At 46.2% G+C, this 15,702-nt stretch overlaps 1 protein-coding gene across 4 annotated transcripts in view; it reads left to right on the plus strand.

The window, feature by feature from the left end:
- Window positions 1-15,702, plus strand: part of Shroom3 (shroom family member 3) — a 259,365-nt gene that overhangs the window by 195,679 nt on the left and 47,984 nt on the right. Inside the window, exon 1 of one of the 4 annotated variants that reach the window (XM_021226035.2) lies at window positions 4,503-4,663. The exons of the other annotated variants lie outside the window; for them this stretch is intronic. The gene's annotated coding sequence lies outside the window, so the exon portion shown is untranslated. Of the gene's footprint in view, window positions 1-4,502; window positions 4,664-15,702 lie in introns of those variants that run through there. 4 annotated transcript variants of the gene reach the window in all.

Raw genomic sequence — 15,702 nt, forward strand, 5'->3', positions numbered from 1 at the left:
GACATCCCAGAAAGAATGCTGTCAATTCTTGTCTCCTTAGTAACTTGGGATGCTGACCTGGGTGACAGGAACTTATTAACTGCCTTCGTAATGTTGACAATGACCTGTCTTGCCTGACAAGAACCATCCTTGCCTGAAACTGTCCCTTGCAGTTTACATTAGCCCTTCCTCTGGTGTCATTGTTAGTCGTCGTTTCCCTTGCTCGTGTTTAAAGAATTTTCCACAGGGTCCCAGCGCTGCTCCAGCTAACCAGGCTTGCTGCAGCAGGGGACCATTGCAGCAATGTGTCTATTGCTGCCCCAGTGGTGAATGAATGCTCTCTGGGTTACAGCCAGGTTGCATAAAGGCCTTTCTGTAGGCCCTTGTCCCTGGGGCTCCAAAGAACAGAACACCTGGAGGTGCCTTTGTAAACAGGATTTAGCCAGCTGGAGCTGAAGATGCCTTCAATAAGAGGAGAGAATTAAGGAAGCAGTGGGCTCAGAGGATTTGGTTTGAGCATTATTTAAGGGAAAGGGCGGCGCTAGTGGGAGCAGGAGGCGGGGAAAGGACAAAGAGACTTGCAAGTTGCAAATGTGACTGTGCATTTCCCCCTTTACACCCACTACCTGTAAGATAAGGCATCTCTTAGATTCGCAGTGACCTCAGATGAATTTCCTTACTTTAAGCTTCCATCTCAACACCCCTCCCCCACCCAGCTGGGCTAGTGGTTTGGTCTTCACATTTTGCTGCCTTTCAACAAATTTAAAAAAAAAATTATTGGAGTGACCATTGTACCAAAAGTTGTAGTATGCTCCCATGGAACCCAAACATCATTTCAGAAAGCAGCATATCTTTCATCTTCCTAAAACTTCTTCTATGAAGCAGCAAATTTGTGTTTTCAACTTCTTTCTTGGTTCTATGCTGTTGATATTAACTCTTACATAGTCCCTAGCATATTCAAGCGATATGGACAGTGTTTTCCTAAAGTGTCAATATTCAAAAGAGCATGCAGATGAACCGAGGAATTTATTATACAGCTGTGGCAAGAGAAGGGTTTTATTTTATGGTTTGCAAAAAGCATGCTTAAATATATTTCTCAGATAATAACTCTTATTTGAAAAAAATGGGGAGCTACATTACATTTCTAAGAACTAATGACAGCCTACTTGTAAGTGAAAATTAGTTTAATATTTTTAAGACACAACATGTATTATAAAAACATATATTGGGACTGGAGGGATGGGGAGTTAGCCCAGCTTCTCTGGTCATTTTTGTAAGGATTCAGGCATTATGCTGGCCTGCCCCTGTCACCTGGCAGAATGCACTCAGGCAATACCCTGGTCAGACCAGGGTTCCATGACTACTAGTCGGCACACAGGTGCAAAGGACCCTTTCAAAAGAAAGGCCCCACCCACTTACCCTCTTTTTCTTGTTATTTCACTGGGACAGACAGGATTTTTTCAGTCTCCCTCTTCTCTTCTTTCCTCTCTCTGTCTTTTTATGTCTTTTCTCCCCCCCCCCCTTTTTTTTTTTTGGTTTTTCGAGACAGGGTTTCTCTGTATTGTTTTGGAGGCTGTCCTGGCACTCGCTCTGTAAACCAGGCTGACCTCGAACTCACAGAAATCTGCCTGCCTCTGCCTCCCGAGTGCTGGGATTAAAGGCGTGCGCCACCAACGCCAGACTCCCCATTTCCCTTTCTAATAAAACTTCTCACTTAAGCTCTGTCTACCTGGCATGTTTGTCCCTCCACCCCAGTCCACCTGGCCTGCCATGGAATTTGTCAAGGCTCCTCACGCGCTTTAACATAACAATTTTGATCTACACCAATATCAAAGGCTTTGAGGAGGGGAGAGTGAGTGCGAAAAGCATGGGTTTTGTTTGTTTGTTTTTATTTTTCGAGACAGAGTTTCTCTGTGTAGCTGTAGCCCTGTCTGTCTGGAACTCACTCTGTAGACCAACCAGGCTGGTCTCGAACTCAAAAAGATCTGTCTGTGTCTGCCTCCCAAGTGCTGTGATTAAAGGCATGTGCCACCACCACCCAGCTGTTTTTTTTTATTTTACATTTCAATGCACATTAATTTTATTTCTATTAATATGAATATTCTAATAACATGAATAATCATTGCTTTAAAGAAAAAGTGTGCAAATAGTTTTCAGACTAGCCTTTCTTAGAGCAAGCTGTTTTGTTTTTTCCTTCCTAAAGTTGTATTTCTTCATTAATATTCTTTTTCAATAAAAGACTTCAAATTCCAATGTAAAGCAGACCTCCTAAAGGCACGTTTATTACAGGCATTAAAGCCCAGTGTGGCTTCACAGGGAGCATCTTTAATAGGTGACTGGGAATTCACATGTGCACACTGGACACAGGCCAGCTTCTGCCTCCCTGCTCGCTTTGCTCTGAGGGCAGAAGCAAACTGTAGAAGCGAGGTGTCCAGTCAGAGAACTACCCTCAGTGTATGCAGACAGACACAGGCAGTATTCTGCCTTGTGGCTGGAATTTCATCATTTCATGTCTCCTCTTGGGTCCCACGAGACAGATTGCTTTCCTCCCATCTCTAAAAATATCCCATGTCTCTAAATTTCAGACACAAGACAAAGTATTGTTCTAGGACCTGTGGTCTAATGGAAGCCCAGGGTCATAGAGAACTACATGGCACTATACAGGCTGCATGGGAGGTAAGATTTGAACTGTGGGTTTAAAGTGCTGTTTCACACAAGCATAAAGGTCTGTTCCACCCTCAGCAATGTTCCCAAGAGCCGAGCATGGTGACACAGGTCTTTAATCTCAGCACTGGGGAGGCAGAGACAGGTGGATTTCCAGGTTCGAGGCCAGACTGATTTACAGAGTGAGTTCCAGGACAGCCAGGAAAACTCTGTCTCAAAAAACTCAAATCAAACAAAAGAGAAAACACCAAGAACTACAACAAAAGGAGAGTTCCTCTGATCCCGAGGGCTTAGCAGAGTTGATGAGGTAAAGTTAAGGACTGTAAGTGCCTGGCTGAGTTCTCTACCTCCTCAACTCTCTAAACTGCAAGGAGTACCTCTTCTTCAATCTTAAATTCCTTTTTTATAAGTTATTTAACTTTATTTTATGTGCATTGGTCTGAAGGTGTCTGATCGCCTGGAACTGGATTTACAGACAGTTGTGTGCTGCCATGTAGGTTCTGGGAATTGAACCTGGGACCTCTGAAAGAGCAGCCAGTACTCTTAACCACTGAGCCATCTCTCCAGCCCTGGAGGCCTCTTTCTAACACTGGATTCCCATAAGTCATTAGAACGAGAAACAGCAACATCAGCTGTCTGCCCCTGATGTCTAGCAACAGTGTGGACAACCTGTGACCATGTGGTAATGACTACTTATGATAGATACCACATGTAAAAGAAAATACAGTTTTAACAGAGATAATACCTTTGGAGTTGGGGCAGGCTGTTCATGGCTTCAAAAGAGGTAGGTCTGTAGCTGTTAAGGCTCCTGCAGCCCATAAAGATACAACAAACAGTTCAGCCAAGCATAGGCAAATAGTACCAGCTGGGCAGTAACCACGGCTCCCAGCTGCCTCCTACCTGGTTAGGTATCTTGTTTTTCTGTGCCTGTGTGCATACGTATTGCTATAGATGTGGAACCCGGAAATTTAACAATAGGGACTCTGCTTCAGTGAGAATAAAGCCAATTGCAAGCTGTACTGCTTTGACGTTCTCTGGAGGAGACATGTGAAAGCAATTAAAAGTACTGGGGGGGGGATCAGCTTCCATTGAAAGAGGCTGGGCGAGCCTTTGAAGAAAGATGAAACTGGAAATAACAGTAAGGCTTTCCTGTTATATGTACAGAACCAATGGAAAGTACATAATGTTTAAAAGCGTATGAAACGTACATATACAATGTTTAAGACGTATATAATGTTAAAGATGTGAAAAGCTGAACATAACTCTCCTTAACATATTGCTGAAATAACTTTCCCTTGGTGTGGGACGATGCTCAAGGAAACTAAAAGGGGCTTGGACGGGGGTGGGGCGGCAGCTGGACCCCATCACCGACAACCTGAATCTCTCTGGTTGACCTGCTGGAAAAGAGAACCCACGAGGGGAAGGTTATTTTCCTTGTAATGTGAGCTTTTTAAAAAGCTGTGAACTTTTTACCTTGCTTCATCATGCTTAATTTGGTCAATTACTAACTGGATGGCGGGCGCGGGCTACTAGTTTACGGAGTGTGCAAAGAAGACACCACGGGGTGCGCACTGACAAGGAGAAAGGGTGGCGCGTGGGTCCCCCTCATTTTTAACACCACGAGGACCGCAGGGAGCACGGGTCTTCCAGGCTCCGGGAGTCCTCTGTGCCATTGACATGCAAATCCATCTCTGAGCGCCGGCCAATCGCGGGCGCTTCCTGGGGGATTACCTGGTGGCGGCGCGCCGGGAGCGCGGTCCCGTGCGCGGCCCCGGGCGGGAGGCGTGGCGGTGCTGCACCCGCAGGGACGCACGGGCCGCGCGCCGGGGACTAGCGGTGGCCGCCGCAGCCACTGCCGCCTCCGGAGCGGGAGCCGCAGCCCCGAGCCGCGCGCCCAGGCGCTGGGCGCGGCTGCTGCCCGTTGCTGAGCGCGCGCAGCCCCCGGCGATGCTCCGCGCGCTGTGGCCGCGAGGTTTGAACTTGGCGGCGCCTGGGAGCCCTGCGGGCCCGGGAGACGATGGTGAGTGCTGGGCGCGGGGGCTCGGGCAGGGGCGGGCGGGAGACTTCCAGAAGCCTGAGCTGGAGACGGTCTCCCGGGGGAGCCAGCCAGCCAGGAGCGGGCAGGTGGCGCGCTCCGAGAGGCTGGTGACACTCTAGGCCTGGTCTTTCTCACCCGGGCCGCGGGGCGGGGGTGCCGGTGGTGCCGGGATTGGGGTGGGGGACGCAGGCTGCCACTCCAACAGGATTGCTGGTGACTGACAGCGTGAAAACGCTTCAGAAGAAATGATCTGTGAAATATTTTAATTTTGATAAATTACTTCCCACTGGGGCTCCTGCGGAGTTTAGACCGCCTGGCCTTTCTTAATGCGACTGGATTGATCCCTAGCGGAGAGGCCCCAAAGTACTTCGAGGGGCGCGCGTGCCCTTCCCCCACCGGCTCCGGCGCCAAGGCAATGATTTCCAGGGAGTGTGCTCAGCTGTCAGGTAGCATGGAAATGAAATTGCACCTGACATTTGCTTTCCTCCGTGTTGCCAGAGAGCTAAAACTTCCTCGCTGTGAGGGTGGGGTGTATTCCTCTCTTTCTCTAAAGCCTTTAGCATTAATCCCCCAGCCCCCACCCACCCAATCCTAGTGTTCCAGGGGAGCAGTTAGTTGTGTGCACAGTCCTTTGACACTTTGCTTTCGGCTGATCCCACATACATGTAATGCATATGGAGAGACTGTTGTGAAATATCTAGATGCGTGGGCTTCCAAAGGCCCGTGCCTTTTCAGTTCTTCCTAATTTTTAAAGGCTAGTGGGATTACATTCCCAACGAAAACACCTTCTCTCCAAGTAATCTCACCAGAAGCTGGCCTAAATTTCAATTAATTTCAGCGAATCCTTTTAAAAGTTTTTTTTCCTATTCTTGGCTTCTCTCTGGTCACATGTCTTTTAATTAAAATTAATTAAAATCTTTCCTGATTTTAAAAACTTTATATGATTTTCGTGGGAAAGGATAGATAGAAGAGAGAAAGAAATGTAATAATGTGAATTTGTTTCCTAACATCTGGTTTTTCATAACTGCCTAGTCTGTTGAGAACTTCAGAGCTGCAGAATTTTCCTCCCGTTCCTAATGTGTTTAGAAGCAAAAAGTAGGAATTGACAAGGAAATAAATTTACTGAAAATGCTATAACCAACAATAACTCATTCACATAATTCCCAGGTTGGAATGGAGTTTATTGTGGCAATTTCTCTTGAATCGATTTTCCACATCTGCCCCTGGCAAATGGCTCCTGTTTGTACAGCCTGTTTTGTAAATACGTACCATTACCGTTCCGGCAAAATGCCAAACACATAGCTCTTTCCAGGGCTTGTAGCTAGGCTCATAAAGTTAATATTTTTATTGGTTTCTACATCAGAACTTCCTTACCAAACCCTTGATAAAACCCTGGAGAAGGTAACCAAGGGTTGCTGTAGAGAATTTATTTCCCAGGAGACTGTAGGAAAGGATAAACATCCATCTGCCTAGGATGGCTTCAATGTAGTGCTGCCTGAATAAGACAGGCCACTCACCTCTGCCAACCTCGGAGTTGAAGAATTTTAAGCAAATTTCCATTTGCAGTGACCTGGGAACAAAGGGCATGAAGATTACCAAAAAAAAAAAAAAAAAAAAAAAGATACCTGAGCCTAACTGAGGTGATGCCTTCCCCTGAGACAAAGGTATTGTGCTGAGAATGATTTTAGATCATGCTATGACTTCCCAAGTCTTTTCTGTGTCATACAGAAAATCCACCAACAGTTTAATTCTGGTCCAAGGAGTTGTAGGGTAACTACAGAGGTAATTCTGGGATTTGAAATGAAGGGATTGATTATGGGAAAGAGATTTTCCCTTAAATGCAGGAAGGGTGTGTGTCATCTTCTATAGTGAACTAAGGGTGATAAGTCTGAAATCATTCTTATTCTCTCTGTCTCTGTCTCTCAGTCTCTCAGTCTCTGTCTCTGTCTCTGTCTCTCTCTCTCTCTCTCTGTCTCTCTCTCTCTCTCTCTCTGTCTCTCTCTCTCTCTCTCTCTCTCTCTCTCTCTCTCTCTCTCTCTCTCTCTCTCTCTCACACACACACACACACACACACACAATCTATGCTGGCCTCCAATCCTGAACTCAAGCCATACTCCTTCCTCGGCTTCCCCAGTAGCTGGGAGTGAGAACAGATGAGACACCACAAGACTGGTTGTGCAGTCTTCATTTTTAACCCAGTTATTCTCGATATGAGTTACATCTGGCTGCGGTTTGTTTAAGTTACCAGTTTTTAACACATGTGTAAAAGTTGTATATACTAATAGGGTGGTATGAGATGAGATATTTGGATACCTGTATACACTGTATGATGTTCAGATCTATTCAGAAATTACATTTAATTACATTTCATTGTAATTAAAATTTTAAGCCGGTGGTGGTAGTGGACACTTTAATAATATCAGCACTCGGGAGGCAGAGGCAGGCGAATCTAAAACCTGGTCTAGAGAGTGAGTTCCAGAACAGCCAGGGATACACTCAGAGAAACCTTGTCTTGAAATCAGCGCACCCCCCCCCCAAGAAAAAAGAATGCCATCATTTCCTTCTCAAAACTTACTCCTGCTTTTCATGTTCTCTTGGAGCTCATGGTACATTAACCAAAACCAAGTGGGCCTGTAACGAGTGTTGGAGGACCCCAGCCGCGTTTTGTTTGTTGGTTCCTTCCAGAAGGTAGAATTTCATGGCTTGCCGCTCCCCCTGCCTGCCTGTTAGACAGAAGTGTGTAATTCTAACCACTGTGTGACCTCAGCTGCAGTGACACCTTCCTCCCTTTCCTGAGTATCACTTGACCAGGAGCTGCCACTCTCCTTCCTGGAAGGTCACAGAGGGTCTCACGGTCTAAGCGGGGTCAGAGCTAAGTCTTTGGCCAGACAGTGTTCCCCTCTCGTGAATGAGCAGCCCCCCCCCACACACACACACGCCACCTACCCACCCCACCCGCCGCGCCACAGCCTGCGGTTGTTGTTGGTTTTTTTCTTGTATGCCCCAAACTAGTTTTCTTAGACTATCATAACATCAAATAAGAAAAAAACCACAATGGACATTTATTTATTTAGCAAACATTTACCATGTGGGAGGCATCCTAGAAACTAGGGATGGGTTCCCTGCCTTCGGGGAACTCATCATATATGAAAAATAAAACATGTTAATAAGTTACTGCCATTCTATGGGAGTAGAGTTCAGGGGTTAAGAACATAAGTTTGTTGTAAAGTTAAATATATACCAACCTGTGACCCAACATATTCATGCCCAGGTATTTATCCAAGATAGGTGAAAACAAATGTCTATTAAAAAAAAAAAAAGACCTGTTTGAGTATCCATAGCAACTTTACTCATGATTGTCAACAACTAGAAATAATCATGTATCTACAAACAAGAAAGCAGATATACTGTGTCACACCCATACAGTGGAATACTATTCAGCAAGCAACAAAAATGAGCTTCAGATACTCAGCCCTTGATGGATCTCAGAAGTTTTGTGCTAACTGAAAAGTCAGATAAAAAGAATACTATTTATTTACTTACTGTACTTTGAATTGAAACCCAGACCTTTCATGTGCCAGATAAGCACTCTACCCCTCGGCTATTGGTTGCCCAGGAAAGAGGCTGGGCTGGAAAGAAATAAGAACTTTCTGTGGTGATGGAAGGGTTTGGGTTCTGTTCTCAGAGTCACAGAGATGTTTGCCGTCACTGAACCCTGTTGAATTGGATACAGCACTAGCGAAACTAGGAGAGGGACACCCTCCCTCCACCTCTGCCTTTAGGGGTTTGTAATGCAACCGTGGATAAGTTAAGAGATGCCTGGGGATATTGGACAGTACCTGTACATCTCCTTAGGCTGTGGGAGGACAGAACTAGGTAATGATTAAAAGTATCTAGCTTGGTCTGGACTCAATGACTTACTCATATTTCTGTGCGTTGTGGTGAGCATGTGGCTTAAATTATGAGTGACTTACACCTTTTGCTAGAGCCCTTTCACTTTCTTAGGGTTTGGAAGGTTTTGTGACAATGTAACCACTATCCCAGGCATTACATGGCTTTTCATTTTAGTGAAGATTTCTTTTAATGTCTGTTTCACTGTAAAGTTCTTGCTAGTCTGATCAGAAGATCACAGGGGTCCACCCCTAACCAAGATGCTATTTGCAATTGATTCCGGGGCAAAGAGAAAATTAGTTTTGAAGTGTTATTGGGTTTATCAACCACACACCAGGTGAACCTCATGCCCAGGAATTGTTGGCCAAACTAGAAGAAACACCATGCTTTTGGATTTTGGGTAGGTTTTTCGTTTTAACTTTTTAATTTATTTTTTATTTCATTTTCTTTTTTTCTTTTTGACTTTCTGGTTTGGTTTTGGTTTTGGTTTTTGAGAAAGAGAACATGAAGTTGGATGGGTTAGGAGTTGCTATGGATATGGAAGGAGTTGGGAGAGGGGAAAACAAAAAAAAATTATACATGCATGAGTTTTTTTTCCTTCTGAGACAGCTATCCTGGAACTTGATCAGTAGATCAGGCTGGCCTCAAACTGAGTGGTCCATCTGCATCTGCCTCCAGAGTTCTGTGATTAAAAGCATGTATCACTACCATCCACTGGAAAAAAAATCTTAATAAAATGAAAAATATTGCAGAGGAAGGGTTGTTAGGCCAACCCTACTTTTGAAGACTGATTTTGTGATAGCATTTCAAGGTGAATTCCTTCCAGGCTGAGGGGCAGAAGCATCTTCAGGGAAGCCAGGTTAAATGCAGACACCTTCCTTGATCTTTCTAGAGATGCAGGTGGAAAGGGAAGTTTCTAGGCTCTGTATCGAATTGATACTTTATTTCATATTTTTAGCCTGGTTTACAGAGCGAATTCTAGGACAGCCAGGGCTATACTAACCTTGAGCTGATAGCACAGGCCTTTAATCACAGCACATTGTAGAGGCAGGGGCAGGCAGATCTCTGAGTCTGAGGCCAGCCTGGTCTACAGAGCCAGTTCTAGGGCAGCCGGGACTACACAGAGGAGAAAAAAGGACTGACTTACTTAACTCGAATTTTCAGTGAAGAAATTTTTTGAAAGAAGGACAGTAGTTAACCTATTGAGTTTCCATTGTTTCTTTAGATTCAAGTATTTGGGAAAGATGTCCGATGCTTTGCCAGCTCCAAAGAGGCCTTTGTTGTTGGATTGATCTAACTTATTTAGTAAACATTTCTCAAACATGGCCGGAGACCTCACCAGCCTCCAAGGATGCAGCAGTGAACAGCTGGCCATTGTGCTCTGGAGTTTGTAGATATTCTGAGTGAGCATGACCATGAACTTGGTTCTGTTTGACTGTTTCTCCAAATGGAGAGCTTTGTCTTTGGAGAGTCTAGTTCTTCATGTATTGCATTTTTGTTTCTAAAGCCTCCATCTGAAACTGAAGATTTCGGATCCTGGCCATGTTATTTCTTCAATCACTGGATCTCACTCTGGTATTCTTTCATCATTGCTCACTAAAAATAGCAACAGAACAGTCTTGCATGAAGGCAACTGCGTGTAGTGGAAAGGTCCCAGACTGCAAACAGAATGGTCTGGGTTTGAACCTGAACAGGGATGCCTCCTGGTGGCTTGGGGAATCCTTTTCTACCTCCGTCTCTGCATGTGTAAAGCGGAGATAATCATACAGAGAGAAGCTGTGGTAAGGATTAACTGGCAATAACATACATGTCAAAATCACCAGCCAGCCACCTGGTGGGCGTTAATTGCTAGCCTTTACTTCCTAATGCTCACTCGCCTGTGGCTCAGCTCCTACTTGGAGCTGCCATTCTCTTGACCGATTTGATCTTCCTCTTGTTCTTGTAAGGCAGGCACTATGTTTTCCCTTTAAAAGAGAGGAAAACCAGGACATAGATGAGATCAGATGGCTTGTAGAGTGCTTGGAGGTGTCAGGGCTAGAGCCAGGCCCACCCTTCCCCTTAACTGATGAAGTTCGTGACAGACATTGGCTAACTTTCCCTTTAAGGCAATCTTTCTGGGATGCAGTTATCCCAGGAAGAGAGTACCGCCAACAATAAGTGGACTTTGTGTCCTATTACATACTGCATGCAAATAAGCACTGGTGAAAGGGAAGTTGTCCGACCCCCTGTACCACACAGACACGCACACTTGTCTTTTTTTTTTTGAGACAGCCTTGGTGTGTGGTCCAGGCTGACTTTGAACTCTCCATCCTCCTGTCTCATCCTCTCAAGTGCTGGGACCACAGTTGTGTCCTACCATACCTGGCTCTGTTAAAGGATCTTCCACCAAGTTGTTGGGGAGGAGGCTGGGCTCCTTCTTCTGTCTGTGAGAGACTCTCTGATACTGTCCCCCGCACTTTAGCAGAGGAACTCTGAATAAGCTCCAGGAAGTCCACCAGTTTACGAATTGTCATTGTGACAGCCGTGGAGGGACTGACATTAGAGGCCAGAGTAGTTTTCCACTCTGCAGAAGGTAAAATGTGTCCCTCAGTGTTGCTGTGGTAAGAGGAACAGCCAGCTATCGACACAGAATATTCTTGTAAATTACTTACTTCCATTGACATTTCCTCTGCTTCCAAATGGTAAAGAACCTTGGCCTAAAAATCAAATGAAAATAAATCATCGTAGTAGGTTGAAAACCTTCCCTAAGGGGGAAGAGGTAGGTAAATGCTGTTTAGACATATCCTAGTTACTTTCTGTTGTTGTGATAAAACACTGACCAAAACCAACTTGAGGCTTATTTGACTTAGAGATGCTGATCACAGTCCATATCGAAGGAAGTCAGGGCAGGAACCATGGAGGAAGGCTGCCTACTGGCTTGATCTCAATGGTTTGCTCAGCTTGTTTTCTACACATTCCAGGATCACCTGCCTGCGGGTGGCACCTCCCACAATAGGCTAGACTCACATCTGTCAATAATTATGGATATGTCCCACAGACATGGGCACAGGCCAGTCTGACGAAATCTGACAGAGGTAATACCTCAGTTGAGGTTCCCTCTTCCCTAGTGATGCTGCTTTGTGTTAAAGTGACAACAAACTAATCAGCACAAAACTCTTATTACCTACCCCCCCACACACACAGACACACACAGATACACACACACACACACACACACACACACACACACACACACACACACACACCTCTGCACGGAATTACTGTTTCTCCTTGGTAAGGTAGAGTTTCATAGACATCTGGTATCTCAGAGCCACTCCCTCAGCCACCTAAGAGGTCTCCACAGAAGCCACCAGAATGCAGAGTGGGTAGCTCTGATCACAGGGCACCCTGGGCATAGGCTAGGTGGCCAAGAGTGTAGTCTGTGGCTCCCTATTGGCAGGAATGTCACCTTGTGCCATCTCTGGCCACTCAAATGAGCTGTATCATCTCAGTGCAGGTGAGTTCAATCACCTGGCAAGTGCAGTTGCGGACACCACACTCTGACAGGAAAGAAAGAAAGGCTGAAGGAGACCGTACGTACAGGGTTAGCAGCGGCCTGGCTGCCCTGACACCCTTGAGGCCTTGTGCCAGGCAGCTTAGCTGTGGGCAGACCCTGATTCACCCTCAGCCTCACTACAGTAGGCATGACTGCAGTGAGGAGAATGCAAGACTCCTCACCAGCTCCTCTAGTCTTTTCCTCTGACATTCGGCCCTTTGTGTTGGTTCCCATGGTTACCTCCTCACCGCCAGCAGCTGGAATGTGTGGTGTGAGGAGGCTGTCTCCCCTATGGAGCCAGGTCCGGCTGGGGCCAGTGATCCACAGCTGGATTCATGGCGTGGGGTCACAGTCCAGCACCCCCCGCCCTTTTGTCCTGGACTGTGTACTTTCCCAGCCCTGACATGTCAGGGTTGCAGTAGGAGACCCGTGGGCTGACGGACAGCTCCCAGGGTGTGCCTTGCCCCCGCCCCGCCTGGCTCAGCTGTCACTGGCCTGTCTGACTTCAGTCCGTGGCAACTGCGTCTGTGTGTCAGTGCCCAGCCAGTCGTTTCTCTGCCTGCTTTTCTTACTTTGCCCCCAAACTGCTAGTTTACATTAGTGAGACCAGGGACTGGTATCAAAGGCAGGTTTTGCTTCCAACCTGGAAGACGGAGCAGGGCCTGGAAACCCAAAAGAGTGTGGCAGTTGACAGTCACAAAGGGGAACAAAAACAGCTTAGAGTGTGTCCCTGAGCTCCCTTGGAACAGTTTGGAAGCTGCTTCAATCGTGTCTCGGAGCCCAGTGGTGTCTGCTGGTGGAGGTTAAGCTGCCTGGTGGTGAGGGCCCGAAAGTGGTCAGCAGGAGACACCACATCCACCCTGCTGCGGAACACGCTGCTGGAGGAATCCTCAGGCTGACCTAGACCGAGACTCCTTTTCTAGAGAACTTTCCACCCTACAGATGCCTAAAGAAACCCTTGGGCAGTGGCCTGGCGGGAGAGGGTGGTTAAGGAATCCTTGGAGGCTCATGGTAGCATAGGCTTTCTATTTTATTATTTGTTTGTGATCCTAAATGTTAGATACTCCTCATTTCAGAAACACTCCCTAGTTTGTTGCAAAGATTAAATTTGGTAGGTAAGCATACTTTGCAAAGTACATGGTTCCAGTTGTAATAGTTTCAAGTGATGTTTTGAGAAAGCAGTGACAAACTGAGGCCACAGATTCATCTGTTCTGCTGTGTGTTCCATGGGCCAAATGCCCACTTCATAGAAATAACTGGGGGCTGGACATGGTGCACACAGCTTTAATCCCAGCACAGGAGGCAGAAGCAGGTGGATCTCTGAATTTAAAACCAGCCTGGTCTACACAGCAAGTTCCAAGCCAGCAAAGGCCATGTAATGAAATTCTGTCTCAAACGAAAAGCATCATGTGGGGTTGGGGTGGGTGAACTAAATGATTGGAACCAGAGATATCTCAGATCTTGGGTTTGGGGGGGATTCTTGAATATTCAAATTGTCAAGCATATGTAACTCTAAACTCTAAAATAATAGCAACAATAACAATAACAATAACAATAATAATAATAATAATAAGAAGAAGAAGAAGAAGAAGAAGAAGAAGAAGAAGAAGAAGAAGAAGAAGAAGAAGAAGAAGAAGAAGAAGAAAGCATGTCTTCTCAGTTGAAAGTTTGAGGCTTAAGAACAGTTTGGATTTGCAGATTAGGATGCGAAACCTGTGTATGTCAGTGGACCCAGAAGTCTCAGCACACAGGGATACCCGAGATCAGACAGAGGGCATCTCAGCCCATAGTAATGAAAATAATGGGGAGGGAAAATAATGGGGAGAAGTAGAAGCAACCCACAGAAGCCCAGCCACACCTTGAGGGTGTCTGTTGTAAACTGGTTGCCTTTCTTCATGTCGGCTTTTTGACACCTCACCTTATCAATAGTTCTTTCATAGAATTAAAGCTTCAGCTGGGGAGAAGTGTGCCCAGGAGAAGCCTGGCCAATAGCAAGGCTTCTCCTGGGCACACCTATAGGCTTGTTATTTTCAGGTGTTGAAATAGCATGAAAAGCTTATTCCCATCCAAGCAAGCAGAAGGAATCTTAGAAACAGATGCACTTGCTGCTGCTGTGGGTTAAAAGCTGTACATGTGGGCTTCTTCCTGAAACACAGTAATCCTCTTGGGCAAAGTGAGGATTAGGCTCCCTTGCAAACAAGGCAGTGAGTTCATTTTTGCTAAGATTCCTCTGCTGATGCAGAATTTTGCAAGGGGTCTATTTCCTCTCAATGAATGGCAACCTCCAGTAACATGTAGGAATTTGTGTGTGTGTGTGTGTGTGTGTGTGTGTATGTGTGTGTGTGTGTGTGTGTGTGTGTATACATGAGCACCTGAGTGTAAGTACCTACACCATGTGTGCGGGAGACCGCCGAAGTCAGAGAGGCCATTGGATCCCTTGGAACTGGAGTTAGTGACACAGATGAGCCACCATGTGGGTGCTGGGCATCAAACGTGGGTCCTCTACAACAGTGTCAGCTCTCCTAACCCCTGAGCCACCTTTCCTCCACCCCCCTCCCCATTTACATTCTTAATGTCCACCCCACACCTTTAGGCAAGTCTAGGGTTGGGACAGCTTCTTTGCGTGTAGATGGGACAAAGAAAGCTGGGCTCCTATCAACTGCAGTAGGTCCCCAGTGTCCTTGCAGAGCCCCGGGTCCCTCCATCTTGCTCTCCTGCAGCAGAACAGGGATCTCACCCAGAGCTTGAGGTGGGATGGACTTGGCAGAAACCTGGACCTCAACCTCTGATGTCTCTAAATGGTCAGGGAGTGCTATCCACTGGTTCATCCTTCCTAACTAAGGCCTGGGGCTAGAGCAGCAGCCTTAACTCCTCCAAGCTCTGTCTGTGTCCTTGACCTTGTCCATTTTCTTCTCACCTCCATATATAGCACAGTATATTACCAGCTCTTTGCTACAAACACCTCTTATCGCTTTGGGATTATTTATATCTCTCCAAGCGCGTTAAGCATTCTCTCTCTCTGTCTTTCTCTTTCTGTCTCTCTGTGTGTGTGTGTGTGTCTGTGTGTGTCTCTTTCTCTGTCTCTCTCTCTGTCTGTCTCTCTCTCGTCCATTGTGACACCACTGTCTTAACCCTACATGGCAAATGCCCACATCCAGCTGTCAGCTGTCATATGTAGACCATGCTGATTGACTGCTAGTAGCTTCCACCTTCTAGCAGTTATCATGCAGGTAGATATGCCCCCAAAAGATACATCAGGATTTTCTTTCCCTTTTTTGAAAACAAAGTTCTGAGGCCCATAGAACAGTGGGTAGGAACAATCAGGGCTCAAATCAGAGCATAGGTCTCTGGCTCTAAATCGTGTGTATCTTTTCCCAGAGAGTGGGGGTCAGAAACTGGAAATTCTAGCTTAGAAGGTGCTCAGCACGAGTTGATGTCATGCCCCAGATGTTGCTTTCTCGGGATTTGGCAGTGTGCCCCTTTCCCAGTTTTCATTCACAGACTATTGAGAGGGACCCTCAAACTCACCCAAGACAACCTCATGCATGTGGCCCAGAACACTGAATTGACTTGGGCGAGTCTGGTGGCCCAGTGA

This window comes from Mesocricetus auratus, unplaced genomic scaffold (genome assembly GCF_017639785.1).
Source record: "Mesocricetus auratus isolate SY011 unplaced genomic scaffold, BCM_Maur_2.0 Super-Scaffold_100006, whole genome shotgun sequence".
Lineage (NCBI taxonomy): Eukaryota > Metazoa > Chordata > Mammalia > Rodentia > Cricetidae > Mesocricetus > Mesocricetus auratus.